The sequence below is a fragment of the Ruditapes philippinarum genome, unplaced genomic scaffold (assembly GCF_026571515.1).
Source record: "Ruditapes philippinarum isolate M1 unplaced genomic scaffold, ASM2657151v2 ctg989_1_1_1_1, whole genome shotgun sequence".
NCBI classification, from domain to species: Eukaryota; Metazoa; Mollusca; class Bivalvia; order Venerida; family Veneridae; genus Ruditapes; species Ruditapes philippinarum.
The window spans coordinates 305573-313698 of NW_026852943.1; positions in this window are offsets into that span (position 1 = coordinate 305573).

Consider the following 8126-nt stretch of genomic DNA (forward strand, 5'->3'; position numbering starts at 1 on the left):
AATACTTCCGCTTATTGTTGTCTTGTTTAAGGCCCATGTTTTCTTTTACTTCGGGACCATTCGCCGCGTTTAATTGAATAACACAAAAATGTCGATGCAATAAAGGTTGCATGATTTAAAACATGCGCATGCATATAAGTTATAAAACATAAAACAATTTTCATTTAAGATATTGAGCTCTGCGAATGGCGTGGACTCTAGCCTCAATTTACCTTTGTAGACAATGCACATGTTCAATGCTCATTTTGCCATGTCATCCGAACTTTAAGGATTTCATTTATGACAATTTAAATCATAATTCAATATTTTCCGAAACGTGTACATTGATTGCAACTGCACGTTTGTCGTCCTTTTGTGTTTTATTATAAGCAAGGAAAACGCGGAAGAGTTGGGGGATATTGCTATAGCAATTGATTAGCTTTCAAAAAATGATGTGACTTGGAAACCGGTAATTCTGACCCAATGACATTTACATGAATAATGTTAAACAAAAAAATGGAAGAAAAGATACAATGATAAAATGAATCGAAATAAATTGGTTTGATAAAAGTAGTGCCAAATTTGGAACCAAATAATTTAACATTGAATATACATTTTGTAACCTTTGCAGAAGCTACTACATTAAGATTTAAAACAACTATAAATAGACCTCGGTAAATGAACATATCATTTAATATGAATGTTAGTCATGTCAGTCATCTACTATTACAAAACTAGCACGTACGTGTTATGTTAGCTTTATTGTCGAAAAACATTATCAGCTTTCTCGTAGAATAATTATCTTATACAGTTAAAAAGTATGTTTTTGATATAAGTATTTTAAAAAATCGCAGCTATCTTTTAAATACAATACATTAGAATATTATCTTATCATTGTAAAGCCATTTGACACCTTATTATGTTGACCGTGAAAATATATCCTCTATCAAGTACATGCCTAAATGAACTATTTATACTGAGAAAGAATATCGTAATGAAACAAGTAGAATTTATACATAAATGTTAATTTCCCTAGAATGATTTCCAATAAAATAAGATTGATTAGGCTTTCTGTTATACAAAGATGACACAGAATAAAAGAAGAAGTGGATAACTTTAAGAACGGATCATGGTACGCTCAAATATACGTAACTGTAAAGTTATCAAGTAATAACTTGGACAGATCAAAAACCTTAATGGGAAAATCCTATTTTAAAGATAGTAATAAATTCTACAATAAAAGTTCTTCTCTTATCATCAAAGAATGTCAGAAATTATTCTGATTTTTTAGAATATAATGCCCAAAAATATACCGTATGAGATAACTTTTGCACACAATATAACTTGACATGTTCTTGAGTTTTGAACATGGTAAGTGCTAAATCTTGTGTCATGCAGTTTTAATAGTAGGTAGTTTAATTAGGCAAAATAACAATAACGTGATATATGGTAGCTTGTAAAGCTACATGTTGGTGTCTCAGCAAATACAAAGATGCTGCAACTTCACATAATTAGTTATGGGATAGACAAGTACTTAAAACTATAAAAAAAGTATCTAATATGCTATTATTTCATTCTGATCGCAAAGCGCTTGATATAAAATGTTAATCACGCATAATCCTGCTACAAAACAGGGGAAAAAACAAAGCTGTTCAAAAAAATATTTATTCATATTAGCCAAAACTGTGGAAAAAGTGATAAACGTTTGCAATGATGTATCTGACATTTTTTAATTTTAAACTGTAATAACGCATTTCTATTCATTCATTTTTAAAAGTGTTACCTGTGTACATTTGCTTGACCGTGCATGTCGGCATTCTGGTTAACACAATATGACAGACACAATATTGATTGAATTTATATTGTGCACATACTTTCTTTTGAAACAAACTTTCTGAAGAAAAAATCTGGCATAAATTCAAAAAGGTATTTATCCTTTAAGTGTCTGTCTTTTCAACATGTATTTCCTCAAATTCTGTCAGTTTCCGTATAGATCTACATGTATTTAAAAGTATATGAGACCATGCATCATGATCAATACTCAAACCTAATTAGTGTTGAGGTATAAAATTTTGAAACAGCACAAGGTAGCCCCCTTTTGATATCACAACATAACTCAAACTTACCTCAGTTTACTCGAAACTGACTTTTATAATCTGACTGTCTTGACCGTTAGGCCAATTATATGGATTTACCGATTCTGAATCGGGCCATAGTCCCACTACTATTTTGAAAATTACCTCCCCCCTCTGGTTTCTAACGCGCAAATACTTAACGGTACCCATACATGAAAACTCGACATCTTGCTTTGTTAAAAAAAATCCCAAAATATCCTTAGGATTCTTTCTCCTTAGAGTTCACAAAGTTCGATTAGTATTTTTAGTTTTTAATATTCTTCAATTGGTATTGTTTTTCACCTAATTAAGGAAGGTGGAATGTATGATTTCCCATTTAAAGTGTGGACCATGATACAGATTACAATTTTAAATTGTTGTGGCAATAAAATAAAGAAGACAAGTCCTACATCATTTTTTGGCTTATGAGATTTAACAAATATGACACACGAAGTACGTTGTCACGTTTCAAAAACATTTAGAGGGAATGATTTGTCTCCCTGATATGTGATTTAAGTCTATTAAAACACTTAGATAGTGGTAGTTTTTTAAAAATACAATTTTTAAAAATGACCTTTAAGTAGTAATAAAATGCATATTTATTTTTTAAGCCATTAAATAAAATTATTTGTGGATTGTCCTTAACAAGTAAACACTAAAACTGTTGCAAAACCTACATTCTACCCCAAATTATATTTTATGGGAGGGAAAAACTATAAACTAGGATCTGAAATGCGTAAAGTATTTTAATTATGCATGATCGCGTTGTCTTCGCAAAATGTTTATGCACTGATCCGACATAAAGAACCTCATTTTAAAACAAATAATTCATGTTTGACGAGATAGTGGAATAAAATATTATTATTTCCAAACTATTACGTGTATAAATTCTTAATGTGAATAGGGCTCTCTTATGTAACATCCATAGTATTTGAAATTATTCCCATTTGTAAAAAACAAAAAGTTTAAAGGGTGCAAATTATTCATTTTAAGATATGATTTAAGTTAATGTTAAAGTAAAATTGTACAAAAACGGATTGTTTTATGCCAAGCTATTACTCGTATATAATGATTTATACTGTATTTTAATTGTCAGCGTTTTATTAAAAATAAGAGAAATAACTCTTTCAAATGTACACAAAAACATTGAAAGCAAAACATTCGAATCGGATAAAAGTCAGTTCAAGGGTAAGTTTTGTTCTTACTTGTCACATTTCTCAATTAAATCAAGGTTACATTTTTTCGTTTCCCAATTCAGTTAATGTTCCAAGTTTGATATACATTTCTCAATGAAAAATTATAAACGTATATTAAATCATAATAAGATGTTATTTTTCCATTCCTCAATTAAATCAGCACTCTATTTATTAGAATAATAAGTAAGTTCATAATAAATATATCGTTTCTACTTATTTTCATTCAGCGTCAATAAATAGTTTATTATCGGAAAGAAATACGTACTCACAATCGGTTTTGCCAACAAGAAAAAATCCAATATTATAAGACAAGTTCTGCGTCTGCTGACTCCAAGATTACGGATAAGCTAATGTATAAATCCTGACCAATTACTATCACAAGATTATCTAAAGCGGCTTTTTCATATATCATACTATATTTTTGTTACATGTATTACTATTTAAAATTTGTTTTAAATATATCATCTTCATTTTTAAATGACGGTGGTTAACAAATTTTTCCCCACATGTAAAACTGTATGATAAAAAATGTTGATCTTTTTTGATATGCAACATATATGTACAAGAATATCAACGCTGTAATTTTTATACAATCATTCCATGCAGAAAAGTGTTTTTAAACAAGAATAAAGTTGTAGACTATCATTGTGAGACAGGGTATTGATTGTACCCCTTTGCTACTGTAACAGTTAAATAGTGATGATTTGTCCAAATAGTAAAAATGACATCGACTTTAGTTTTTTGTGAACAAAATCATTTTCTTATAGTTTGTAGGATAATCGGTATAATATGATATACTTGTATTTACTTAAATAAAGGTAAAAATGAATTAATATGATTGTGGCAGGTAGTGGCATGCAAACCTTATATATTACAATGATCTGACAAAACATAAACAAACAAAAAAGCTTTCCTTTGCCGCACTGTTAGGACTATCGTATTCTTACGTAAACGATTTTCTCGCCTTTCAATTCTCATTTAAAACTATATATATTTATAAATAAATACAAAAAGAATCATCAGCTGATTTAGGCTATAATTATCAAATGAATGTATATGCATCGTGTTATGTAAAACTTATTAATGTGTTAAACAATCATATGAAACTATCATCCCGGATCTATACATGTATACAAAATTGATTCGCTGCCAACATACCAAGTTAAGTTGCAGGTAAACACTAGAGAAATGGACATACTAATCATTGTAGTATTGTAAAAGTAGATTCTTATACCAGGAAATTGTACCAGGAAATCACGGCATCTAATCCGATTAAATCATGAATTAATTAGAGTCGGTACTTCAGTCCAACTGATGAGGGAATTATTCACATGTATATGTTAATCAATCATCTACCGTAGAGATTTCACAAAACTGTCAGACAAGTAGCATTCTATGCCATATTATTGTTTCTAGGTTCTAGAATTATTCAAGTGTACATTATATATCCACTAAATGCGATCAGAAAAAAGTAATAGAAATTCACAAAGAAGAAACGAAAGAATTATTAATTATGTGCAAAAACGTTTTTATTGCATTTGGTAGATTGAAAATTGTATTCTCGCCATTTGAAGTACATATTAAAACCAGACAAGCACTGCGCTTGTCTTGCTCACAACGAGGATTAAAGCAAAAAAGGGTATATCTTCGTTTCTATGAAGACTTTCAGATAATAATTTACGCAGAAGTCTTGTGGGCATCTGTTTTAGTTTAGAATGCACAAAATTTCACCAGAATCGACGTGTTCAATGTTAAATTTGGTCCGGAGAGAAGTTGTCTCTGGACAGTTTTCCAGCTACCCCGAGTGACTGCGTCGCACGGTATTTCTATCAAATTGTCCACCAACAGGCAATAATTTTACATGTGCATACTCGGAAAACACATCGCTAGCTAACTGCATTCCGATATTTTTACATAAATGCCTGTTATCTTCAAAAATTATGAAAAACTCACCTTGTTTATCGTGTCATACGTCATAGATGGGTGCTCACAACGAGGAACGGAAGACTCATTAATTCTCGGAAACATTTTTGTTAGTTTCCATAATTTATTACGATTAACTAATTGATTTTTAATCATAGGAATATTGTCGATATTTTATTTTATACTAACGTCCCGATGGCCTAGTGGTAAGGATCACAGCATAGCAATCGCGAAAGTGCAAGTTCGAATCCTCGACAAACTTTTTTCAGACGTCTGAATTTTTTTCTAATTGTAAACAGCATTAATGGATGAATCATTTCTTTACTTTCTTTTGTCCTTTCTTAAAACTTAAAAGAAATCATAATTTTGATACAGAATAAAAAAAAGTTTCATAATTTCAATTTGTACAGTCGTACAACGGGTGATTGGCAGGCAGTAGTCAAGTTCCGCAAATTTAAATATAATTTGAAAAAGCATAAAAAAAATTAAGATTCGAACCTACAACCTTCATTTTGAAACTAAGAGTCTTAACTCCTTATCACCGAGGCTAGTTAGACAGGTGAAGTGCCGGTAACTTTAAGTTCTAGTATACATAAACCATGTGAACCGTTATGCCATACTTTAAAATTCGTACGATTTACTTCAGAATCCGACAATTACCGACAGAGGGTCATTGAATATTCAAATGTCTCAGGTCAATATTGCCAAACAATACGATAGCAATAAAGGAACTTATTATGAATGGCTACATCCTTCTGCATTACTATCATATTATACTAGTTTTGTATTACTTCCCAATAATTTATTGATATACATTATAGATTCTACATTTACTTTTGTCAGCAAATGCAACTTTTCATTTACTCATCATGAAGTCTTTGTGAATAAAGTAACACCTTTACGTTAAAAAAGTATTATAATTAATAAGCTTCTCTTTGTTTGTGTTTGTTTTTCATTAGTATAGTCATACATGGTCAAAGGAATGATTAAAATGAGTTGTCAGTCCGTCTGTGTCGTATCTTTGAACTGGTTGTTAAGTTGAAAAGAAACTGCATGATTTTAATATAATATTAAAATTAGAACAAAAATGATGCACATCAAATGCCCCCGATATCCACATTTCAGTTATTCTTCTGTGTACTATAATAACATAAAAACAAACATTTTCTATACGAAAGAGGTTATTCCCTCACTTCGTTTTTCCAGAATCATTATTATTGTGCAAAATAACCCAAAAACAGAAAAGCGTTGCAACACTTTTCTTTCAAATTGCACAAAAAACAATTTTCAATTTAGTTCCGAGTCTATCATTTTAAGCATGCATCTACAGGATTTTTTTTTTCAAAATTACTTTTCTCCCGAAGGCGTATTTTAAAGGAGCCGATTTGATTACAATACAACTGGCATGATTTTGTATATGTATAATGGACGAGAGCATGGTCGTATGTAACATAACTCAAACAATTCTTTAACCCGTTATTGACGTACGATCCGTTATTTTTAAATATATACTTTGACATAAAAACTTCGCTTATTTATTTGAAACGAACCTACCATTCTGATGTGTCACTTCAATAAAAAAAAAGTCAGATACGGCTAAGTAGTGTTTTTTATAAGGTGTGATAAAAAAATTCTCGGCCCGATATACTTCTAGCCACTACACGTACTGATATTTACACACGGTACGTCCTTACAGATATCTTATTGGAGATTACTGACCGAGTTACACGCGATTTTACACATATTAAGTAACATAAAACACACTTTGATCACTTGGGAAGGAATCCCCTCCCTATAGCACTGTGAAAAGATGGGCTGCTGAATTTAAGAGGGGCAGGGAGAGCATTGGAGATGATGGGGGGTCTGGGCGGCCAAAAGAGGCCACCAACTATGAAACTGCTGAAGCTGTGCACAATCTTGTCATGTGCGACAGAAGGCGAGACCTGCGAAGCATTGCTATGGAAGTGGGTATAAGCTTTGGTTCAGTTCAGGCAATTCTGACTGATGTTTATGGCATGTCAAAGGTTTCCGCTAGATGGGTCCCCAGAAAGTTGACTGACGACCAGAAACGAACCAGGCTTGACATTTCAAGATATCTTTTGTCTCGCTACGAGGATGAACCATATTTTATCTACAGGATCGTAACTCAGGATGAAACATGGGCCCATCACTTCGATCCAGAAAACAGAGCATGCAGTAGAAGCACCATGGCTCACCCCCTCCGAATAAATTCAAGAGGGTGCCATCAGCAGGGAAGATGATGGCTTCAATTTTGTGGAAAAGTCAGGGGATAATCATGATTGACTATCCTGAGCAAGGTCATACCATAAACGGTACGTATTATGCAGTCAAATTGAGACGTCTGCGTCAAGAAATCGCGCGTAAAAGGAGGTGCAAACTGACTCAAGCGTTCTGCTCCTCCACGCTAATGCGCCAGCTCACACATCCAAAGTTGCGATGGCTGCTGCAACTGATTGCAGCTTTGAAATTCGTTCCCATCCCCCATATTCTCCGGACTTGCCACCCTCTGACTTCTACCGGTTTCCGAAACTGAAAACAAAGCTGCTTCGTGGTAGTCGTTTTGGAAGCAATGAAGACGTCATGGAGGCGGTCAATGAGTTCTTTGAGGACCAAAATAGAGTTTTATTTTAAAGGGATAAACAAATTGAAGCACAGGTGGGCATTGATGTAGAAGGCGATTATATTGAAAAGTAAGACCATTAGTTGGGTTCTCTGACTACCGTAAGTACATCGGGCCAAGAACTTTTTGATCAATCCTTGTAAGTGTGTTTTATAACTCACAGGGTATGCCTAATTTAAATTAGAATCATACTTTTTCAGCGATCAAGTGTAACAAGAGAGAGATGAAACTAATATATGCAATCATGATACAGACATAATAATAGGGGTCTGA